This window comes from Schistocerca gregaria, chromosome 1, assembly GCF_023897955.1.
Source record: "Schistocerca gregaria isolate iqSchGreg1 chromosome 1, iqSchGreg1.2, whole genome shotgun sequence".
Lineage (NCBI taxonomy): Eukaryota > Metazoa > Arthropoda > Insecta > Orthoptera > Acrididae > Schistocerca > Schistocerca gregaria.
This window is the reverse complement of record NC_064920.1, coordinates 523809627-523834306: the sequence shown is the minus strand read 5'-3', so window position 1 is coordinate 523834306 and position 24680 is coordinate 523809627.

Below are 24680 nucleotides of genomic sequence, written 5' to 3'. Positions count from 1 at the left end.
CAGTTGCTAGGAAGCTCATGGGTCAGGTGGCAACCATGGATAACCGAAAATGATTTATAATGGAAGAATTCATCGCTTTAGACAATCCATGAGTCAGACTGGAAACTGGAAAGAAACAGCAGATGGCAGAAAGGATCTGCAGGTGACATAAGAATAGGCCCTAGGAAAGAACAAGTTTAAAGGTATGTATAGAAACAGGTTCATTTCCCATTAGGGAACAGCAAGTGATTATTCCCAAACAGGAAGTAAAGACAAGCATGTCTACATCCTAATATGTGGTATGAATAGACCAAAGGAAATATATTCTCACTGTGTTGAATGTGAATGAGGTTGACTGTCATCTCAGTGCAATAAAAATACTGGTTGAAACTTTAGAGCAAGTGACTCCAATCCAAACTGTACAAGAGCCAACAAACGCACGTACAGAAATCGAATTGGCCGCGTTAGAGAAGCGATCTGAGCCGATCATTTGAATAAAGAAACGTAGTATGGACTGGAGAAACTTTGTAGCGCTTTATTTTAAAGGTGATAAATTGCCGTGTACTGCACCCGTAAAGCATGTACCCAGTGTTCCAGAACACTAAGGAAAGATTGTGAATGTATATCTGTTTACATTACTGGAAGTGCAAAAGGCAGGTTTAAAACAGCAAATAGAGAAAATTGTTAATGAGGATAAAATCATTTAAAGTTAGAGTCCATCAACACACCTGTGCTGCTAATGTCGAAAATAGACTCAGACAAATATAGATACAGAACAAACGATAGAAAACTGTACGCAATTTCTCTGAGGTAAGCCTTTCCCATTTCTAATATGGGAGAGATGTTGCACCAACTGGGAAAAGTCAAGTATTTCTGCACTTTAGACATCGGCAGTGAATATTATAAAATTTAAAACTGAACCAGCAGCGAAAGTACACCAATCAGTGCAAATCAGTCATTTTGGCAAGATTGGAAGAGACAAATCGTTTAGTATATTTGGATGAAATAATTTGCTATGGAGGTCATTAACGCGACGTAATGAGAAGCTGTAAGAAGTCTTAGATAGACCAAGGACACATAGAAAACACTAATAACCAGATAAATACAAATGCCTGAGAGAGGAGGTGATATTTATAGGGCGTAATGTAAAGAACAAAGATGTAGAGACAGATGAATGTAGCATGGAAAAGGTGAAGAACTTTCAATTTCCTAAATTTATGAAGGAATTAAAAGGGTTTGTAGGGTTCGGTGGATTTTGTTGGTTGCTTATCTCAAGATTCAGTAAAATTGTAGATTCATAACAGCTGGCGGCTGTGGCCGAACCGTTCTAGGTGCTTCGAGTCTGGAACCGCGCTGCTGCTACTGTCGCAGGGTCGAATCCTGCCTCGGGCATGGATGTGTGTGATGTCCTAAGGTTAGTTATGTTTAAGTAGTTCTAAGTGTAGGGGACTTGTGATCTCAGATATTAAGTCCCATAGTGTTTAGAGCCATTTGAATCATTTGATTTGTAACATAAACTGCTCAAGACCGAGTCACCATATGATTGGGAAGATCAGCAAGAAACAGCAACTGAAGAACTGATTAGGATATCCTGCCCTGTTTAGATATCGAGATTTTGGTAAATGACGTATGTCAGCAAAGAGGCATTAGGAGCAGTATTATCACAGACGAAGATACACACAGTTTTACGAAACATCTATGCTTCACAGGTCCTAAATAAGGAGAAAAGGAATTACTCTGCAACCAAGTTAGATTGCTTCGCAGTTGTATGGTCCACAAAGCAGATCAGGTCATATGTGTACGAGTGATTTTTCAGTATCAGATCAAAAGTCAATGACGTGGATTTTAGTGTCAAAGACCAATAATTAAAGATATTAAAATGGAAGTAGAAACTAGGTGGGTATTCATATGATTCTGTGTATAAATCCAGAAAATTTATGCAAACGCAGATGCATTAATTCAAATGCAGTCTAATGATAAAGAAGGTATAAGTAAAAGAACCTCCCCCCTTGAACCATGGACCTTGCCGTTGGTGGGGAGGCTTGCGTGCCTCAGCGATACAGATAGCCGTACCGTAGGTGCAACCACAACGGAGGGGTATCTGTTGAGAGGCCAGACAAACATGTGGTTCCTGAAGAGGGGCAGCAGCCTTTTCAGTAGTTGCAGTGGCAACAGTCTGGATGATTGACTGATCTGGCCTTGTAACATCAACCAAAACGGCCTTGCTGTGCCGGTACTGCGAACGGCTGAAAGCAAGGGGAAACTACAGCCCTAATCTTTCCCGAGGGCATGCAGCTTTACTGTATGATTAAATGATGATGTCGTCCTCTTGGGTAAAATATTCCGGAGGTAAAATAGTCCCCCATTCGGATCTCCGGGCGGGGACTACCCAAGAGGACGTCGTTATCAGGAGAAAGAAAACTGGCGTTCTACGGATCGTAGCTTGGAATGTCACATACCTTAATCGGGCAGGTAGGTTAGAAAATTTAAAAAGGGAAAATGGATAGGTTAAAGTTAGATATAGTGGGAATTAGTGAAGTTCGGTGGCAGGAGGAACAAGACTTTTGGTCAGGTTAATACAGGGTTATAAACACAAAATCAAATAGGGGTAATGCAGGAGTAAGTTTAATAATGAATAAAAAAATTGGAGTGCGGGTAAGCTACTACAAACAGCATAGTGATCGCATTATTGTGGCCAAGATAGACACGAAGCCCACGCCTACTACAATAGTACAAGTTTATATGCCAACTAGCTCTGCAGATGATGAAGAAATTGAGGAAATCTCTGATGAGATAAAAGAAATTATTCAGGTAGTGAAGGGAGACGAAAATTTAATAGTCATGGGTGATTGGAATTCGTCAGTAGGAAAAGGGAGAGAAGGAAACATAGTAGGTGAATATGGATTGGGGGGAAGAAATGAAAGAGGAAGACTTCTGGTAGAATTTTGCACAGAACATAACTTAATCGTAGCTAATACGTGGATTAAGAATCATAAAAGAAGGTTGTATACATGGAAGAAACCTGGAGATACTAAAAGGTATCAGATAGATTATATAATGGTAAGACAGAGATTTAGGAATCAGGTTTTAAATTGTAAAACATTTCCAGGGGCAGATGTGGACCCTGACCACCATCTATTGGTTATGAACTGTTGATTGAAACTGAAGAAACTACATAAAGGTGCTAATTTAAGGAGATGGGACCTGGATAAACTGAAAGAACCAGAGGTTGTAGAGAGTTTCAGGGAGAGCATAAGGGAACAATTGACAGGAATGGAGGAAAGAAATACAGTAGAAGAAGAATGGGTAGCTCTGAGGGATAAAGTAGTGAAGGGAGCAGAAGATAAAGTAGGTAAAAAGAAGAGGGCTAATAGAAATCCGTGGGTAACAGAAGAAATATTAAATTTAATTGATGAAAGGAGAAAATATAAAAATGCAGTAAATGAAGCAGGCAAAAAGGAATACAAACGTCTAAAAAATGAGATCGACAGGAAGTGCAAAATGGCCAAGCAGGGATGGCTAGAGGACAAATGTAAGGATGTAGAGGCCTATCTCCCTAGAGGTAAGATACATACTGCCTACAGGAAAATTAAAGAGACCTTTGGAGAAAAGAGAGCCACTCGTATGAATATCAAGAACTCAGATGGAAACCCAGTTCTAAGTAAAGAAGGGAAGGCGGAAAGGTGGAAGGAGTATATAGAAGGTTTATACAAGGCGATGTACTGGAAATGGAAGAGGATGCAGATGAAGATGAAATGGGAGATACATTACTGCAGGAAGAGTTTGACAGTGCACTGAAAGACCAGAGTCGAAACAAGGCCCCGGGAGTAGACAACATTCCATTAGAACTACTGACGGCCTTGGGAGAGCCAGTCATGACAAAACTCTACCATCTGGTGAGCAAGATTTATGAGACAGGCGAAATACCCGCAGACTTCAAGAAGAATATAGTAATTCCAATCCCAAAGAAATCAGGTGTTGACAGATGTGAAAATTACCGAACTATCAGTTTAATAAGTCACAGCTGCAAAATACTAACACGAATTCTTTACAGACGAATGGAAAAACTGGTAGAAGCCGACCTTGCGGAAGATCAGTTTGGATTCCGCAGAAATGTTGGAACACGTGAGGCAATACTGACCTTACGATTTATCTTAGAAGAAAGATTAAGAAAAAGCAAACCTACGTTTCTAGCATTTGTAGACTTAGAGAAAGCTTTTGACAATGTTGACTGGAATACTCTCTTTCAAATTCTAAAGGTGTCAGGGGTAAAATACAGGGAGCGTTTTGCTATTTACAATTTGTACAGAAACCAGATGGCAGTTATAAGAGTCGAGAGACATGAAAGGGAAGCAGTGGTTGGGAAGGGAGTGAGACAGGGTTGTAGCCTCTCCCCGATGTTATTCAATCTGTATATTGAGCAAGCAGTAAAGGAAACAAAAGAAAAATTTGGAGTAGGTATTAAAATTCACAGAGAAGAAATAAAAACTTTGAGGTTCGCCGATGACATTGTAATTCTGTCAGAGACAGCAAAGGACTTGGAAGAGCAGTTGAACGGAATGGACAGTGTCTTAAAGGGAGGATATAAGATGAACATCAACAAAAGCAAAACGAGGATAAGTGAATGTAGTCAAATTAAATCGGGTGATGGTGAGGGAATTAGATTAGGAAATGAAACACTTAAAGTAGTAAAGGAGTTTTGCTATTTAGGGAGTAAAATAACTGATGATGGTCGAAGTAGAGAGGATATAAAAAGTAGACTGGCAATGACAAGGAAAGCGTTTCTGAAGAAGAGAAATTTGTTAACATCGAGTATAGATTTAATGGTCAGGAAGTCGTTTCTGAAAGTATTTGTATGGAGTGTAGCCATGTATGGAAGCGAAACATGGACAATAACTAGTTTGGACAAGAAGAGAATAGAAGCATTCGAAATGTGGTGCTACAGAAGAATGCTGAAGATTAGATGGGTAGATCACATAACTAATGATGAGGTATTGAATAGAATTGGGGAGAAGAGGAGTTTGTGGCACAATTTGACAAAAAGAAGGGACCGGTTGGTAGGACATGTTTTGAGGCATCAAGGGATCACAAATTTAGCATTAGAGGGCAGTGTGGAGGGTAAAAATCGTAGAGGGAGTCCAAGAGATGAATACACTAAGCAGATTCAGAAGGATGTAGGTTGCAGCAAGTACTGGGAGATGAAGAAGCTTGCACAGGATAGAGTAGCATGGAGAGCCGCATCAAACCAGTCTCAGGACTGAAGACCACAACAACAACAAGTAAAAGAATGGGACGCACACAAATGTGTAGGAAACATGACAGATCCGACGAAGACGACAAGAAACTTAGCAAAAAGGCAATCTTCGATATTACAAACGAAATATAAGACAATATGTTAGGTGGACATCAAGGTATTCACAGAACGTTAGTCGAAGTAAACAATTATAAACAGTGGAGAGGCATGAAAAGAGAGACAGAACAATACATTAGTCAATTCAACAAACACTTAAAGAGTAAGTTCACTCCGAACACAAAAGTTGCCTCTACAAATTTAAGATTCGATGCCTACAATATTTGAAAATGTAACTGGCACTCGGTACATTTCGACGTTCCAAGACGACCTGAGAAATTTCTTGGCAACCGTGCCAATTGATAGGCAAGACGCCGTGACAGTGGTACAGAAATTTCAAGAATAAATTGCATTAAGGAATGGAACTCTGTTAATGCTGTTGACAGATCAGTTGTCGAAGTTTTTACGTCAAGAGGTCAAGGAGGGTTGCAGTTTACTAAGTCTGCAACATCCAGACTAGACTGTTTCACTCACCGATTAATGGGCTGCTTGAGATAAACAAAGGACATTGTTAGAATATTTGCAATACTTGGTAAGAGAGAACCATAGCAATTTTGATTTTTGGTTACCATACCATTTGTGTATTTAATACACAGCTAATTGTAGTGCTGGGCATACACTCTTAGAGTTTATGTTTGCTAGAAAAGTAAACGTTGCATTAGTTCCATAGAAACAAGAAAGGAAGCGTTACGTTTAAGTGTGATATCTTGTATATTAATTGCAAAACAGAACACAAGAAGCACACTGAGTAACACAAGAATGGATAAACGGAGGGAAAGAAGAGAGAAAGGATGGTGAAATGGAGAATCCAAGACATTTGAGTCAAGATATAAGATTCTTTCGTGAAACCGTAAGAAGGCGTTAGTTAGTTGATAATATTTTCCATAGTCCATTTGATCGTTTCTTCTGTCGAAATTTTGTGCAACAAGTCAATTTATAGTATATGTATACGTAATTAGTGTTAACATTAATAAACACATTATTATTTGTAGTCCAGCTCATGCAACTACAAAATATATTCTTTTTATTTTTTTTTTTACTTGCGGCCAGGTTTTAAGTAGAATTCGTCAGTGCAGTAAACGAAGTTGTCCAGGAGAAGTGGTTTTAAATTGGGCTTAACAATTGCTTTGCTACCTGTCAAACAAATTATGAAATTAAGGAAATGATCAAAAAATTTTGTTGTTCTATATTGAACTCCTCTCTGAGCCATTAACAGCTCTAACAGTGGATATTAAAGGTCATTTTTCCCTTTAATGTTGTAGAAATTTACATCACTGTTCTTCTCAAATTCTGTTATGAATAACGAATTTTATCAGCAAATATGTGTTTTGTGATGGCACAGTTAAAAATCCTAACTCGATGAAGAGGTAACTACATGACGTCCATATATGAACAGCAAATATTACTTTCACTGCTCGCTTTTGTCCCGTCAATATTTTCTTTATAAGTTGTGAGTTACCACAGACAGTTTTTATATACGACATTTCTGAATGGAAATATACAACATAGCTCAGGAGATTAATAAGTTTCTTTCCAAGAGCAGCTGTTATAAGCAGAGAAAAAGTAACTAGAATTAATAGTTTGAGAAGCTCAGTAATATGCTTCTTTTAGTTAGTCTTTATCAACATTTACACCCAAACCTTTGGAGCATTCTCCCGAACATAATCACTCTGCTTGCACATGTGCTACATCAATTGTTGGTATGTCAGTGTTGTATAGAAATGAATGCAACGTGCTTTATTTTCAAAATTTAGGATGTGTCGTTTTTTAGAGAACCACTTAATAATGCTTTGGAATATATCATTTAGCAACTCTTCTGTTGCTTTCTCTGTAATAGGATTTATTATAACAGTAGTATCATCTGCAAAAAGTGACAAATTTGCTTGTTGAATGTTAAGCCGAATGTGACTCACATACATGAAGAATGGGAGGGTACCCAAAATGGAATCTCATTGCACTCTCTTTGTCATTATTTTCGCAGTCACTACAGTTTTCTAACTTTCCTACATTGAATTATTCAATACAATATTTTGCATTCTGTTTGTCAAATATGATTCAAACCAGCTATGTATAAAGCTGTGTATAAGTTGTATAAAAACTAAGTTTTTCTAAGAGAGTATTACGATATACACAATCAAATGCCTTAGAAAGAGCGTAAAAGATACCAACTAGCTATATATAATTATTTAAGGCATGTACTGGGAAATGCTTGGATGTATAAAGAACATTCTCAGTCTTGCAACCTTCCTGTTATACAAACTGTCATTATTTCCCCTTAAGTGCCTGACGCTATTGACTTCATTACTTTGTCGAATACTTTTGATAAAGATGTCAGTAGGGAAACTAGGCGATAATTGTTTAAGTCTTACTTGTCACTGTGCTTAAGAAGTGATTTAATAATTGCATATTTCAACCTACCTAGAGAAGTTTCCTGTGTCATTGTTACTTTGCATATACGACTAAGTATATTACCTATTAAAGCGAAATATTTTTAAAAAATTCTCAGCACTACAGGATCTTTCATTTTTAATAATTTTTATAGTTGTATTAATTTCAGTGAAGGATGCTGGCGCTGCTTCTATTTGCTTTAAGTTTTGTGGAATGACATTTTAAATATATTGTCTTGCTACTTGAAGTGAGCCACTTAATCCTAAGTTTGCTGCTGAATTTGCAAGCTGATTGTTAAAAGTACGTGAAACCTGAGAATTATGAGTCACAACATTGTCATTTAGTTTACCTATTATGGAATTTTGTATACTGAGTGGCTGTCGTTTCTCCCATTTCATAATATTCCATATATTTCTTATCTTACAATCAACATTATTTATTTGTGTCAGTACTCGCATACTTTTGGACATTTTAAAGACTTTCCTTAAAATACTGCAGTATTTTTGCAGTATGAAGTAATCTCGAATCTTGAATTCCTCTGACCGTTGCATAAATTATGTTGTGATAATCTAAACGCACAGTTCTGATGACTGTATTAATTGTTCGTAGTAGACCACCAAACGTTGCTGTTAACATGCCTAAAAAATAAGCAAATCAACATGCACACAAATCAGTCAAACCCACATTATCAAACGACCAAGAAAAGTCACAGGTTTTCTTTTTTAATGAACAAAGGGGCCATGCTCCAAACGTAAGTTATCTCAGAAGTGTTGATTGTACTGAGTGGGTAGTTGAGCATCAAACCATCTGAAGGCGAAGTGGATATCCGAATAACGGAAGACTCATTTGCAGATTTGTTGGTACCAACAGGGCAAGGTAGAGATTATGAGTACTTTATGGAAAATTGTGATGTATGTGAACCTGACAACGCCTGACAAGAAATTTTATAGATTGGCCAGCGTTGGAAACAGGGGCATGTGACAGTGCAGAGGAAGATTAAGCAAACTGACTATCAATAGGACAGAATGCAACCTTTAAAGTAATGAAGCTGGTTTAAAATATGGCATGATTAGAACAAATTAATGACTCATTTCAGCAGAAACCCGAATATCATTCAAGATCGAGGGCGAAGATTTTCGATTTCATACGTGACATCAGCAAGATACTATTCAAAATTCTGGGTGAAGCAGATGTTTCAAATTACGACACAGTGATAGTGGAGAACAAAGAATTCAATTTATATAGATTGTTGCCACACCCAACGTTTATATATGAAGATCTTGGAAATTGTCTGATCTGTACTGATCAGAGCGCAGAGTGGTTACTAAGCGAACAAGGATATGTATAAATCTTACGTGATGTTGTCCATGTCCGACCAGCGACAATGTGAAGACAAGGATATTCACCTACAAGACGTAGGATTGCACACGTTCTGTACAAACTGCAACATTTATGGGCTGTAGACGTATATGCAATCAACTAGAATAATCTGGCCATTGGCACTAGGAGGGACGCTGTCCCTGATATTCGATGGAAGTCGATTGTTGTGAAGACCTGAGATACCGTTATAAATATCAGGATTAATATGCGAATTACCATTAAGACGTATAGTGAGTTCGTTAGACCAACTAACTGTGGCAGGGAACAAATTGTAGGATGTGAAGTAACTGGTTAATAAACAGAAACAGGAAATGGACTACGAGAAAAGAGTCCAGCCTTACTGGATACTGTAATGTTAAATCATAGCAATAGTTATTTATTTATGCTGCTCGCACTGGCCGTGTTGTCGATACTTATACACGTATTTTAAAGACTGTTTCGGCAGTAGAACTAGTTGGAACACAATCTATGTTAAGGCTGCGGTTTTTGAATACAACCGAGCCTACTTGATTGTGAAAGACACGTGATGTAGTCATCTATGAGAGACACCCTAATGAAGAAGAGAACCATGTGTACTTAGAGAATAAGTTGTAAAAAAAAAAAAAGAAAAAAGAAAAAAGGGAACACCTGAGTAGATTGTAAGAAACACTTTGTTAACACAAACGTATTTATAGATTTTAAAGAATTAATGGCACATGAATTACATTAGGGGCAGATGTCACGGCTCACAGATTTTATTAATGTAACGGAATGCACAATCCATGTAACTAAGGAAGTGGTACCACCCAAGCTTCCCTCCATACATAATGAAAAGTAATGTGCTCGCAGACACTGTCGCTGTAGGGCAAAAACGAGCATATATGAAACTCCGTCTAACCTTAACATTAGTCTTGTGTGAGAATCATTCCAAAAAGACTGGACTTTTCCAGGAATCAGAAAGCAGTCAGGAAAAAATGACAAAACGACAGAAAACATTCAAAAGGCTTGCAAAATTAATATGTAAGCAGCCAGCGCAGGGCATAAGCAAGTAGTAAACAATGGTAGTCCGATGCATTAGAAGCAGTCAAGCACGCAATCGTATGACGGAGCCTGAAGGCATCATATAGAGACACTTTCAGGCTGCCATAAGAAAGCCACAAGAAGTCTGTACGCATTCGACGTTGAGGAACCGACATTGCGATAAGTATCCATCAACACTTATTGAGTTTTCTGACTGTCAGAGAAGAACTAGCACTATAATCTCTCTCTTTAGTTGCAATGGGTAGTAGTTGGAATTTTCTGCCTGTCGTCGTACGAGTAAAAGGAGGAACATTCGCTGTCTGGCCAATGCCTACGTTTGTGGGTCGGTATCTGATTGTGTACTGTCTGATCGAGTTGTAAGAAAAATTCTCGCCTCTGATAGCAAAAGACTGAATGCAGGAACCAGGAGTTGCTACAAAGATCTACAATACAGAATGCTAGGTTGTACCCTTTGATTCGCAAGGATATGCATCTAGTGTAAGACACCTCTCTGAATAAGTTTTAACTATTGGGAAAGTAGATTGTTTTCTAATTGAATTTTTTTGAATTTAATTTTTAAGTGATTTCACCCGTGTTCCCTTCCTACCTTCCACAATAACATGTGCGGCTAAGCAACCTACGACACTTTTCCTCCTCTAATTTCGTTTAATGCTACTTAGTAGACCTCAGCTCACAATCAAAAATAATCAGGCAACTTGCTGACTGCACTACCCAGGCCATTCCTTTACCAAGCTGGTGTAGATACTATTGGCAGAATTCCAATAACTGGGATAGTCGTCAGCTGATAGGTCTTGCCCCTGCTAACACGACGTGGTGTTGGAGGTATTTCGTTCGTAGGCAATGGATCGTGTGCTGTTGCTGGCGTTATCCACTGTTCCTTTAACACACCTTCCTCCAACGGAACATTTCCTACGCTCCGACATCCAGCAGGTTCCAGTCGGTCGAGGCCGTCACGTCTTTGAAATGTGACACGATTCGGTAACCTTGTACCTGGGAATCGTTTTACATAATTAAATACAACGTAACATAAACTATAATAACGCAATTTTTTATCCAGAGCCGCAGAAACTGCTACCAGCATTGAAAACTTGCCCTTCTCAGCAGTATCATTTTGTTACAAATTAGATTCCAATGTCAATATCTTGTATAAGAAGCAGTCGAAACAGATATGAACGATGGCCAAAAGGAAGTCCAGTGTGAAACCATTCAAGGACACCTAGAGGGGAAACAGTACACCTTCGACGTTTGAGTCAGGTAAAAAAAATGTTTGTCTTTTCTAATAACCATGTATATGTGGAGATACAGTACAAATAAATCGTTTCACTAATAAATAGCTAAATGGCAGCTAAGAGGAGCACTGAGGGACATGAATATATTTCATACAGCTACATTACAAAGGATCATTCACAGGCTCTGAACGAAACTAGAGCACATAGCAGTGGGCATGAATTATGGCTTTCCATAAGATTAATAAACATCTGAGAACTCGTTTGAACACAGTGTGTACTAACAAACCTTGGGGTACAGGTCAATGCTTTCATTAGCAAGTTTTTTCTTCAAAACGTAAACATTTATTGAAGGTTGTGTTGAGACTGAAGTATATTGTTCTTTCTTTATTTATGTTAATTATTATTTTACTTAAACGTAAACATTTATTGATGGTTTTTGTTGAGATTGAAGTATATTGTTTTTCTTTTTTATGTTAATTATTATTTTACTTATTGAATGTGATTATGATTGCTTTTTGCTTGTTTTTTTTTTTAGTTTTTTCTGGTTGTGAGAGTGCTTTGGAACTTTCTATTTCAGTTTCAATAATTCGGTCTCATGTTAATGATTTCTTTAATTACTGTAGTGGTAGAACTTCCATTAGACTTCATCAGGACAGTGGGTAATCCACCATTGGAAAAGGAGTCAAACAACCACAACTGCTGTTGGTGGCCCTGGAGGAAATTTCGGATTCTACAACTTAGAAATATAAGAAGGAATATGTGATAATGGAATATATTTCAACCACATTCGTTTTGCTGCTGATATTGTACTGTTTGTGTCTTTACGATAGATAACCTTTAACAATTACCCGAATAACTTAATAGAGAAAATTTGAAATTTTACTTGAAAATCAGTTACAATAACAGTAAAATGATGAACAACCAGCACAATGAAATGTATATAATACAAATTAATAACGTAGTTGGTGTGTTCGTTCACTAGGCAATGATTCGTGACACAGATTGGGCAGACAGCGAAAAAAACAAATATGAGTGTAAAAAACTAGAAGAATAAAATATGATTTTTGAACACTGTTTCTGATATGTTTGAGAAGACTAGTTTACAATCAGTTTTAATTACGAGTTATGAATATGGCTGTTCCACATGAACAATAACGTTGAAATTTCTCTGTGAGCAATGAAGTAATGTATGTGGTCTGTTACAGAAGAAACAGGAAAACAAACAGGCTGAAGTGGAAGACTTCACTATGACCAGAGTGAATATGAAATGCGGAACGATGCATGTAGACAGGTAACTGTATGTCGGATAACGTAGAATGTTTTGGATTACAGGAGATAAGTAAAAATTGAAATGGACACCTAACAGAAGGTGTTTCTGTCACATTAGAATGCACGCAGTAGGAACTTGGGTACGCATGGAAAAGTTAGTAGGAGGATTTTAACTAACAGTGGATGTCAGAAGGTTGATAACGGAGATGCTGATTATGATTTCATGTCTATGCCGCAATTTTAGTCGGTGCCCTATCTGAGTGTGTTTCATAAAATTCATGACCCACAACTATTATCAAAGTTTCTAAGTTTTTATTGCTAATTTTTATTTATCTCTTCTCACACACTGATTTACAGAGCCTTTTCTGGGACACACCTTTTCTTCTAATGCGATTGTTACCTCAGCCTGAAGGTGTCTGCGGAAGGTCTCTGCGGACAGAGGCCAGCAAATCCCTCAAGTGAGTCACATCTTTACTTGTGCCTTTGCCGAGAATCCTTTCCAGAGAGTCATGTCGTTGTTCTGTATCCAACAGAGAAAGGTCATAGATGAAGTACTGTGTGCAACACTTCGGGGAATAATTAATGACAGCCTATTCTGTCACATATCTCAACAAGATACTAAGAACGAAATGTTAGGCGATGGGGTGTATAGATGCGTACTTACAGACTTTTTCCGTACTCAAGTGGCTAGAACAGGAAATTCAAGAAGCATAAGTTCTTCCCACCATGTTCTGTGGGGTGGCTTACCTAGAATACAATTAGATGTGGAAGAGCACCAGCAGCAGTATATAGGGCTGTTGCTCAATACAGGATTATAAAGTGATTGGGAACTGAACACTGGTGATTGGTGCCAAATCAGATATAGTGAATTCTACTTCCATCGCTGCTATTCGGGAAATCACAAATTAAATAAATAGCTGTAGCAAACAAAACCATTCCAGGGATGTAAGATTACTTTCATTACTAACCTCAGAAGTATCTGATGATGCCGAATGTTCCTCGTTAATTGTCGGTGCATCTGTTCATCTAAGTCATATTCTGTACAAATGTCAGCACAAGATAAAGCTAGTGTTTCCGTGGTTGCCTGACATTCGCAAATTCCTCCCGGATTTTTGGCACTAGTAACCTGCTCATGGTTCTTCTGCAAAGCAGACAAGTTGTCGCTTAAAACTTCAAACTCTGCCCCAGTAACCTGCATGGTGTGGACGAAAAAAATGTCAATGCAGGCAGTACACTCAGCAGCGACAGTCAGGCCAACTGACTGAGCAGCGTAGAGAATCTCGTAAGTGGGCGACACGTAGGCATCGAAAGGTAGCCAGATGGGCAGCGGCAGCTGTCGGCTGCTTTCGCCGTCCCCCAGAACAGCTCTGGACACCAGCGGCGACGACAGCCACTCGATCAAAGCGACCACCACGACAACCTGGCAAGCGAGATAAACGTATTGTGAGCCGAGTCACAAACGAGGTACAGTAGATTTACAAAAAGGAGAGATGTAAAATAACTTTGCTGCGGGCACGAGACACGTATTGCTTTCTCGGGTTTTCTACACCACCGAAATAATACAGATAAAATTAAATAGAAATGGAAATAGAACGACGGACACGGCTTAACAATAATTTGTAGAGGTCGCACAAACTAAGGTGGCTTAGGACGTTGACAATTGAACCCCCAACAATAGCACATTACCCTACCCTGCCTCACACTCTCCACAAGCGGTACACGCCAAGTCACTCTGTGCGTGCTCTACTGTAAACCATATTGCTCTTTTCATTCTCTTCAGTTGGACATGATTGAAAAACAAAGCAATGCATTAGACGACCAATTTTGGATGGTGCTACCTGTGAAATTTATGTATCTGCGTAAGACCACCTATCTGAACTTTTTTCTCTGTGATGGAATCCTAAAATAAGATTTCAACTACAGACTCAGCTGCGAGGAGTTCTGATGGATGAATCTCTAGCAGATCTATATAACCACCATGTGGAGTGGTCGGATCATATCTGGATCATATAGAGCATTTTATTTTCTTTTACCCGTTTAATGTAAATGCCGGGTGTAATCCTTTTGAGGTAGAGATCATCTCACATGGCTTGCATATCGGGTGTAACGTTATCGTCTAGATGACTATTCTGTGCGTGTCTAGTGAATTCCGATATCAAATAGTGGACTTTACGGCGTACCGAAGAGAAAATATAGAGCCAGATCGCAATTTAGTGGTGATGAAGAGTAGGCTGAAGTTTAAGAGATTTGTCAGGAAGGATCAATACACAAAGAAGTGGGACACGGGAGTACTGAAGAATGACGAGATACGCTTTAAGTTATCTAAGCCTAGAGATACAGCAATAAGGAACAGTTCAGTAGGAAGAACAGTTGAAGGTGAATGGGTATCACTAAAAAAGGAAATCACAGAAGTAGGAAGGAAAAACATAGATACAAAGAAGTTAACTGCGAAGAAACCATCGTTAAAAGAAGAAATACTTCAGCGCATTGATGAAAGAACGAAATACAAGAATTTTCAGGGAGATTCAGGAGTACAGGAATATAAGTCACTGGGGAATGAAACAAGCAGGAAGTACAGGAAAACTTAAGATGTAATGTTGCGAGACAAATGTGAAGAAATCGAAAAAGAAATGATTGTCGGAAGGGCTGACACAGCACAAGGAAAGTCAAAACAACCTTCAGTGAAATTAAATGTAAGGGTGTAACATTAAGAATGAAATTGGAATCCTACTGTTAAATGCAGAGGAGAGAACAGATAGTTGGAAGGAGTACATTGAAGGCGTCTGTGAATGGTAAGATTTGTCTGATGTGATAGGCGAAGATGGAGTAGTCGATTTAGAAGAGATAGGGGATGCAGTATTAGAATCAGAACTTAAAAGAGCTTTGGAGGACTTAAAATCAAGTAAATCCTAAGGGGTACATGATATTCCACCAAAATCTCTAAAATCTTGGACTAAGTGCCAACAAAACAATTATTCACGTATCGCAGAATGTGTGAGTCTAGTGACATACGGTCTTTCTTTCGGAAAAATATCCACACAATTCCAAAGACTGCAAGAGCTGACAAGTGCGAGAAATCTCACAAGGAGCTTAACAGTTCATCCATCCAAGTTACTTATGAGAATAGTATTCAGAAGAACGGAAAATAAAAGTGAGGTTTCGTTAGATGACGATCAGTTTGGCTTTAGGAAAGGTAAACACCAGAGAAAGAATTCTGACATTGCTGTTGATAATGGAAGCAATGCTAAAACAAAAATCAAGACAAGTTCACAGGATTTGTCGACCCGGGAAAAGCGTTGGAGGATGTAAAATGGTGCAAGATGTTCGGAATTCTGAGAATAATACGGATACGTTATAGGGAGAGGTGAGTAATGTACAATATGTGCAAGAGCCAATAGGAAATAATAAGAGTGGACGACCAAGAACGAAGTGCTGGGATTAAAAAGGGTGTAAGACATGCATGTAGTCTTCCCTCCTAACGTTCAGTCTGTACATCGATAAAGCAATGATGAAAGTGTAAGAAAGGTTAAGGAGTGGAATTGAAATTCTAAGTGAAAGAATATCAATGATACTATTCGCTAATGACATTGCTATCCTGAGTGAAAGCGAAGAAGAACTACATGCTATGCTGAATGGAGTGAACAGTCTAATGAGTACAGAATGTGGAGTGAGAGTAAATCAAAGATAGACAAAGGAATCAGAAGTAGTAGAAATGAGAACAGCAAGAAACTTAACATGAAGACTTTTGGTGACTATGTAGATGAATTTAAGGAATTCTGCTTCCTATGCAGCAAAGTAACCTATGACGGACAGAGAAAGGAGGACATCGAAAGCAGAGTAGCACTGGAAAAAAAGGGCATTCCTGGCCAAGAGAAGTCTACTATTACCAATTGATTTGAGGACAAAATTTCAGAGAATGTACATTTGGAGCACGGCATTAAATAGTAGTGAAACGTGGACTGTGGGAAAACCGGGACACAGATGAATTTAGAAAATCTAAGGGATTAGGAAGTTCTCCGCAGAATCGAAGAGCAAGGGATATGTCGGAAACAGTGACAAGGAGAGGGGGTAGATGATAGTACATCTGTTAAGACAAGAGGGAATGACTTCCGTGGTACTAGAGGGAGCTGTAGATGGCAGAAACTGTAGAGGAAGACAAGAGATTAGAATAAATCCAGCAAATAATTGAGGAAGTGGGCTACAAGTGCTACTCTGAGATTAAGAGTTTGATACAGGAGAGGAATCCGTGGCAGCCTGCATCAAACAAGTCAGAAGACTGGTGACTCAAAAAAAGTGCATTGTAGTGCCGTATCTGTGTGTGTGTGTGTGTGTGTGTGTGTGTGTGTGTAGAGGTTTTTGTTAGCGATGGTGAGTCGGTGATAATGTTGATGGTGAGCTGACGGTGATCAATGATGATGATTTAAATGACAGAATGGAGAGGCTGACCCCGTGTCAGTACATGGACGTTTCCTTTTGAATGCCATCAAGGGAGCCGTCTATGTGTCGTTTGCAGTTCATGGATGGATATGCAAAAGGTTTTCACGTGTATTATGAATTGTGGAGGCGTACTGCATCCTGTCATCCACCACCAAGGACCTCCAAACAGCTCTGTCTTAGGAAAAGGGTTGACTGCCTGTAGAGCTCATGAACGGCACCAAACCGAGGATTCCACAGAGTTGGGAAGCTTACGCGTCAAGTTGAGGTTGCTACACAATAAGAATTTTACTGCTTTGTATTTTAAATGTGCATTTTCGACATCAGTAGTTTTCTAATGACTGTTCTGAACATGGTTATATCCAAAATGTTTATTGATTAAGCGTTACCTTCTGTGGCTCACCTCTGAATGTTGAGTAACCGACGTTTCCTTACCAGATCTTCTCACAATTACAAAGGTAATACAGAAAGAACTGTTTCGATGTTGCGAACAATACTTCAAACTTCCCATCGACTGCAGTCAAAAGAGCAAACACCTCAGAAGCAAATTAAAGGTGACAGCGTGGAAGTGCTATGTGGTATTACCTCGTCCCATAATATGTAAGATCTGATACATGTGGTTCAAGCATTTTTTTAAATTCTTATGAATAAATCAATCTGTTGCTGCTTTGATGTGAAGTATTATACTGTGAAGCGGAGGAGTCTTAATGACTGTGGTAGTAGCACCTCTGTTAACTATAATCTACCGTATGTCCCTTGAACAAGACCGTGACCAGTAGGCAGAAGAAAGTATAGATCACACACGTCTACAAATAGGATACCGTTAAATATCTTTGAAATAATTTACTATAGAATCTTAGAACATATTCTAGGTGGTATCTGGAACACAATGACATTCCCTGTGCCAACCAGCAAAAGTTTCGGAAACAACCTGGTGTAAAACCAAGCTGGCACATTTCTGACTGACATCCTGAAAGCCATAGATAAAGGTAGTCAAAAGGGGGCAGTATTTTTTATTCTCCTTAAATCACTTGATTCAATAGGATACCGACGCTTATTAGCGAAAATATTATCATATTGGGCATGAAGTGAAACGTGCCCCTGGATGGAGTCTTTCCTGGTAGATATTTATTTTATTTATTTATTTATTTATTTATTTAACCTGGCAAGATTAGGGCCATCAGGCCCTCTCTTACATCTAACCAGGCATTCTAGTTATTTTACAGTCATATGTTTCAGTAGGCATGTTAAACTACATCTAATACAAAAAGTGAGATAAACAATTAGAAAGGTACACCTCGAAAAATACATTATTGAAGAGAAAGATTTAAGATAGGAGTGCTGGCAGCAGGGAGTATGAGGGAGACTCATGGTGAAGGGAGGAGAAGAATAGAGAGACATGATGAAACATAATTAAGGAAAATATAAAGGAAAAGGAGACTGCGTGGCTAATAGAGATAGATGAAGAGGAAGGCATCTCAGGAGCAAGATAGGAGACGCTAGCTTTGCTATTTGACAGATGAGAGGACTGGCCTTGCACATTAATTTTGTGGAGAATTTTATGCGGATGATAGTAGGAAATGCTTCAACTTCTTCTTAAAAGCAACAGGAGATTGAATTTTCCTCAAGGTAAGGGGCAGTTTGTTCCAGAGGCGGACAGCGGCAACTGAGAAAGAGTTTGCAAAAGTTTTTGTTTTGTGAGTGGGCACAGTTAGGATACCAGATAAGAGTGACCTCGTTTTTCGATTATGATGGCATGACAGGTTTTTAATCTCTGAAGCTAGGTACTGGGGTGCTTGCGCGATGAGGAGTCGGTGAAGTAGATATAGTGTGTGGTAATCACGCAGTTTGTCCGGCCGCAGCCACCCTAGCTCGGAGTATGAAGCACTAACATGATCATATCGGCGAATGTTGCAGGTGTAACGCACACAGGCATTCATGGTTAGCTCTAGCCGTCTTTTGTTTTCACTACTCATGCCTTGTTGAATCACATCACAATAGTGGAGGTTCGGTAGAACAAGTGCTTGCACGAGCTGGCGTTTCAAGTCCTGTGGGAATATGTTACGAAACTTTTTGAGAGCATAGAGACAAGCACGGCACACTGCGACTGTATTTTCCGCTGAGTTGAGATGCTGGTCCAAAGTTACACCCAAGTTCTTCACTGTTTTCTGATATGCTGTTGGAGTACCTTCGAGCAGAATAGGAGGTAGCCGTTCGCGGAAATCTAAACTTATTAATTTCTGATGGGCTATTAAGATTACTTGCGTCTTTTTTGCATTTAATTTAAGCCCCAGGTTTTTCGCCCATGTCACTACTGAAGACAGATCATCATTCATCAGAGCGATTGCAGTGTTTACGTCTTCAGGTCTGACGCTTAGGTGGAGGTGGAGGTCGTCGGCATAGAAATGATGTTTACAGGAGGACAAAACCGACGAAAATCGTTGACATATAAAGAAAACAAAACTGGTCCTAAGACTGATCCTTGTGGCACTCCCGAAGAAACATGTTTCCAGGAAGATTTTTCATTTGCGCAGACAACACATTGCTGTCTGTCTTTTAAGTAGCTTTCCAACCATCTCATTGCACTATCAGAGAAATTAAGCTGTTACATTTTTCTGAGTAATATGTCAAAGTTAACAGTGTCAAAAGCTTTGCTGAAGTCCAGTAGCGTCAATATTGTTGCCTTTCGATTGTTGATGGCATATTTCAGGTCATCAGTTACTTTAATTAGAGCAGTGTTTGTGCTGTGATGTTTACGGAAACCGGATTGAAATTTGTCATATAGACTGAATTCATGCAAGTGTTCAGTGATTTGGTCATGAACAATATATTCCAGTGCTTTGGAAACAGCAGACAGTATGCTAATTGGTCGGTAATCACTAGGCAGTTGCGGGTTTTCGACCTTAGGGATGGGTCGAATTATGCTTCTTTTCCATGCAGTGGGGTATATTCCGTTCACGAGGGAAAAATTAAATATGTCAGTTAAGCCAGGTACTAAGATATCGGCAACATTCTTAATCATGGTTATACCGATACTGTCGTTGCCTATTGCATCAGAAGAGATTCTCATTATTGCTTTTCTTGTCGTATTTGTTGTTACATGTTTTAGATGGAAGGTATCGTTGTTAGTTATCCTGTTTGGGGATTCTTGTGGGCGGTAATTATCAGCCGTGCTGGTATTCAGCGGTGCAGAGAAGAATTCATTTAATTCGTTAGCTGACACATGAAAAGTAGTTTCCGATTTTGCCTTTCCGACCCCCAAGCTACGGAGATTCTTCCATAGAGTCGTGGGTGTCAGATCGCTGCATACAAGGGAGCGAGCGTGCCTGATTTTGGCATTGCGAATGCATTGTTTCACTCTGTTCCGTAGCTTTCTATATTCTTCAAAACGTTCGGGTTTCGGATCTGCCTTGAAACGCCTGTGGGCAGCATCCCTATTAGTCATCATTTGACGTAATTCAGCTGTCAGCCATGGAGCAGGAGATTTTCTTACACGGACTGTGCGCACAGGTGCATGTTTGTCATAGAGGGCAGTGAGTTTATCACCAAGTTCATTAATTTTGCCGTCGATTGTAGGTTCTCTGATTATTTGATGCCATGAGATTTCTGAGCAATCGGCTGTTAGAGCGTCAAGGTCAATACGTTTCATGTTCCTACAAGTTATGTAACGCGATTTGATCCTTGGGGGCTGCACAGAGTAGGCCAGGAATATTACATCATGTGCTGAGAGGCCAGGGGCTGATGATTGACCAACATCTCTTACTTTGTCAGTCTGTTTCGTTGCGATCACGTCTATAAGAGTATGACTGTGCGCCGTATGGTGTGTAGGTTGTAATGGAAGAATGTTCATGCTATTGCAAATAAACAATCTTCTTAGCTTTATTGCGGAGGGAGTGTCTCTTAGCAGGCCTATGTTCAAGTCACCCATTATGATGACATGTTCGTATTGACACTGAAGTGAATGTAATTCCGACTGGAAGGAACTCATTGAGCTTATTTTTGGCGGCTTGTACACGACGCCAGTCAAGAATTTCCGACTTTGTATATTTATTTCAATGAACATGAATTCAGCCTCTTTTTCTTCAGCAGGATTTGACGTACATAAGACTTTTGCTTTGAGATCTGTTCGTATATATGCGCCGACCCCGCCACCTCGCTTTTTTGATCTGTCTGCCCTAAGAAATGTGTACCCTGGGAGATGAATAGATGCAGAGGATATGTGTGGTTTCAACCACGTTTCGGATAAGAGGATTACGTGGTAGTTTAGTTGGTGGAAGAGGAGGCTAAGTTCTTCGTAATGCGCAGGTAAAGACTGAATGTTGCAGTGAGCTGCTAAAAGCTCGGACGCGTTCCGCTGAGCAGCCTGGAGTAGGGTGGCAGACTGGTTTGACCCTTTGTTAGGCACTACCTGCCGCGAGGGGCACTGACCGGTGTTTCCGCCAAGTGACATATTACAGGGGTGTCCGAGATTTTGCGTGCCCTGTTTGTGACTCCGCGAGAGCCGAAAGAAAAGCGACTGCAAGAGATTTCCTGAGGTTGCGGGAGTATAGAAAATGGATTAGTGGTATTCGGTGCAGGGAGAATATGACCAAAATGGTGACAGCTGTGTGTCACTGAGTATCCTATGTCGTAAGAGGAAAAATGTAATTAGAGTATTTGAAACAGCTTAGGGTGGAAATAAGGGAAAGAGGAGTGATTTAAGAGGCCGATGCTGCCAGCAGAGAGAAGTAAGCTTAATATTTAATAGAGTATCGTAGGAAGCTAGAATTAAATTGAAATTTGCTAAAGTGATACTGATAGTGATTTTTGTTATGAACAATTTAAACCAAAGAGATGGTTGACTAATGAACTAAAGGAGAGACTAATAATTGCAATAGGACTATTACAGAATGGAAGAGAATAAACTGAGAAAATGAAAAAAGTATTAGCAGTAACTAAAACTAAGACACAAAAAACAGTAAAAAGTTAATACAGTTACAAAAACAATTAGTTGAAGGTACAAATAATTAAAAAGTTAATACAGTTACAAAAACAATTAGTTGAAGTTACAAATAATTAAAAAGTTAATACAATTACAAGACTATATCTGAGTATAGGACTGTTAAAATTTGCAAATGGTGTTAAGTTTGACTTTTGGCTCGAGTAGGTTCACTTAATACTATTTAGTTCTGTCATGTTTGTGACTGTCTTCTTTCCAGCTGCAGTCTTAATGATTACTCTGCCATCCTGAGTCCACACATTCTGAAGACCGAAATGGGATATGGCACTGTTTAAAATCTTTAGCCGCTCGTGTGTCAGATCTTCCCTTATTGTAATCCCTGTCCTTGCTAACTTCTTCTTCTGGGTAAAGATCTCAGCCCTTTTTCGGTACGACACAAATTTAATTATTATTGGACGAGGTTTGGTAGCACCTGGTAGTTTTCGTCCCACCCGGTGGCTCCTGTCAATGTCTGCCTTGGTCACTTCGACGCCTAATTTTTCACGCGCAACCTGTATAAGCAGGTTGTCCGTGTCTTCTTCTTTATTTTCTGCTACTCCAAACAGCCGTAGACTATTTCGCCTTTGGTACTGTTCTAGCTCGTCTGTGGCGGCAGATAGTTTCACTTCCAACTCTCGTGCCTTTTTCTCGTATTCAGACACAGACTTTTTTAGTGCTGTAATTTCGGCAGTATTGGCCTCAACAGTTTCACGCATTTTGGCCAATACTGCTGCCGTTACAGTATCTGATATGGTGCCTGCTATCAGATCGAGATTGTTTTTATCGCGAAGCGCAGCGTTTACCTCAGAGCGAACCAGCTCCGCTATACCGGGAGCCGTGGCCGCACCTTCCGCCAGGAGCAGGCCCGCCGCACCTGCTGCTTCCCCGCTACTGGACGCGCTGCTGTTGATTCTTCTGTTTAGCATTTTCTCGCAGATATTGGCGGAGCACAGAAAAAAATAGCACTACTGCACAGAACACTGTTGTTTACACGATTTCCTTTTGTACTAGACAACACCACCTGCGAGAACACCTTCGAATTCGACTAAATTTCGCGAGCCGAACTTAACACGTGTTACACTGCAGCCGCCATGAGCCGCTCATCTGGATGAAAAATCGTAGATATATGTAGATGTACCTTACAATATGCCCCAGAGTAGTGTTTTGGGACCATTACTGTCCATACTATATATTCATGTCCCAGCAGGTAATATAATCGTGACCTCAGACTTTTCGCAGATAATGTGGATATCAGACAGAAGTATTATCTGGAAAATGCTGGGCAAATATATAGTCTGATCGTGAGAAGATTTCAAAGAGGCGCTAACATTTACGGTTTGCCTTAAATCTCCAGACATGTGAAACCGATCACTTAACCAAAGGTAAAAATTACTAGTGAACCAGAATTAGAACCTGTCAACCAATCAAAGTATCTGGATATAACGGTTTGTATGATATAAATTGAACCATCACATTGGCTTGGTCGAACCCTACCTAAAGCTGGTGTCATACTTCGAATTATTGGTAGAATACTACGGACGTTCTATCAATCTACTCACAGATAGCTTACACTCAGCTGACAAAAGTCACGGGATAACCCCTACTATCACGTCGGTCTCCTTTTGTCCGCTGTAGTGCAGCGTCTCTGATTATTAATCAAAACGTCCTGGTTCCCGGGTTCAAAACGCGAGAGCGCTTAAATTTTGATAAGTAATCTGTATTGGCAGCCGAAGACTTCCAGCATAAGCAGTCACGCACATTCCGCCAAAGGCCTCGTCAAAGACGGAGGAGGTGAAGAGGTTCAGGACTCCGTCTTGTCCTTAAGGTGGGGAACTGCCCCTAAAGGCGGAAGAATCAGCAATGATGAACGACATGAGAATGCAAAAAACAATGGAGATCGCTTCATTAAAGACTCATGATGTGTATCCATAGAACTGGTGGCCTATAATTGAACAAAGTGATATGATGATATCTCCATCGACAAAATATTCCGGAATCGCCCTCATTCGGATCTCCAGGAGGGGATTGTCAAGGGGGAGGTGCCAATGAGGAAAAGGCTGAATAACCAACAAAAGGATAACGTTCTACAACTCGCATCGTGGAATGTCAGAAGTTTCATCGTGGTAGGGAAGATACAAAATCTGAAAAGTGAAACGCAAAGGCTCGATGGAAAAAAGACATGGAGTTGTGGTCAGATAAGTGTAGGGTAATACCAGCAGCAGAAGAAAAAGCCATAATGGGAATAGGATTCGTTATGAATAAGAGGGTAGAGCAGAGAGTGTGTTACTGTGAACAGTTCAGCGAAATGTTTGTCCTTATCAGAATCGACAACACACACCAATAGCGACAACGATAGTTCAGGCATACATGCTGACTTCGATATCAGAGCCTCAAGAGACAGAGAATATATCATGGCGGGATTGAAACGGTAATACATTATTTAAAGGGTGATCAAAATTTGCTAGTCATGGGGGACTGAAATGCAGTTTACGGGAAGGAGTAGAAGATAACATAAAAGTGAATCTGGGCTTGTGACAAGGAATGAGAGACGAGAGAGACTAATTGAGTTCCTTAGTAAATTTCAGATGAAAAAGTATACATCGAAAAGGCTGTGTGATACGCGAAGACGTCTGCTAGATTACATCACGATTAG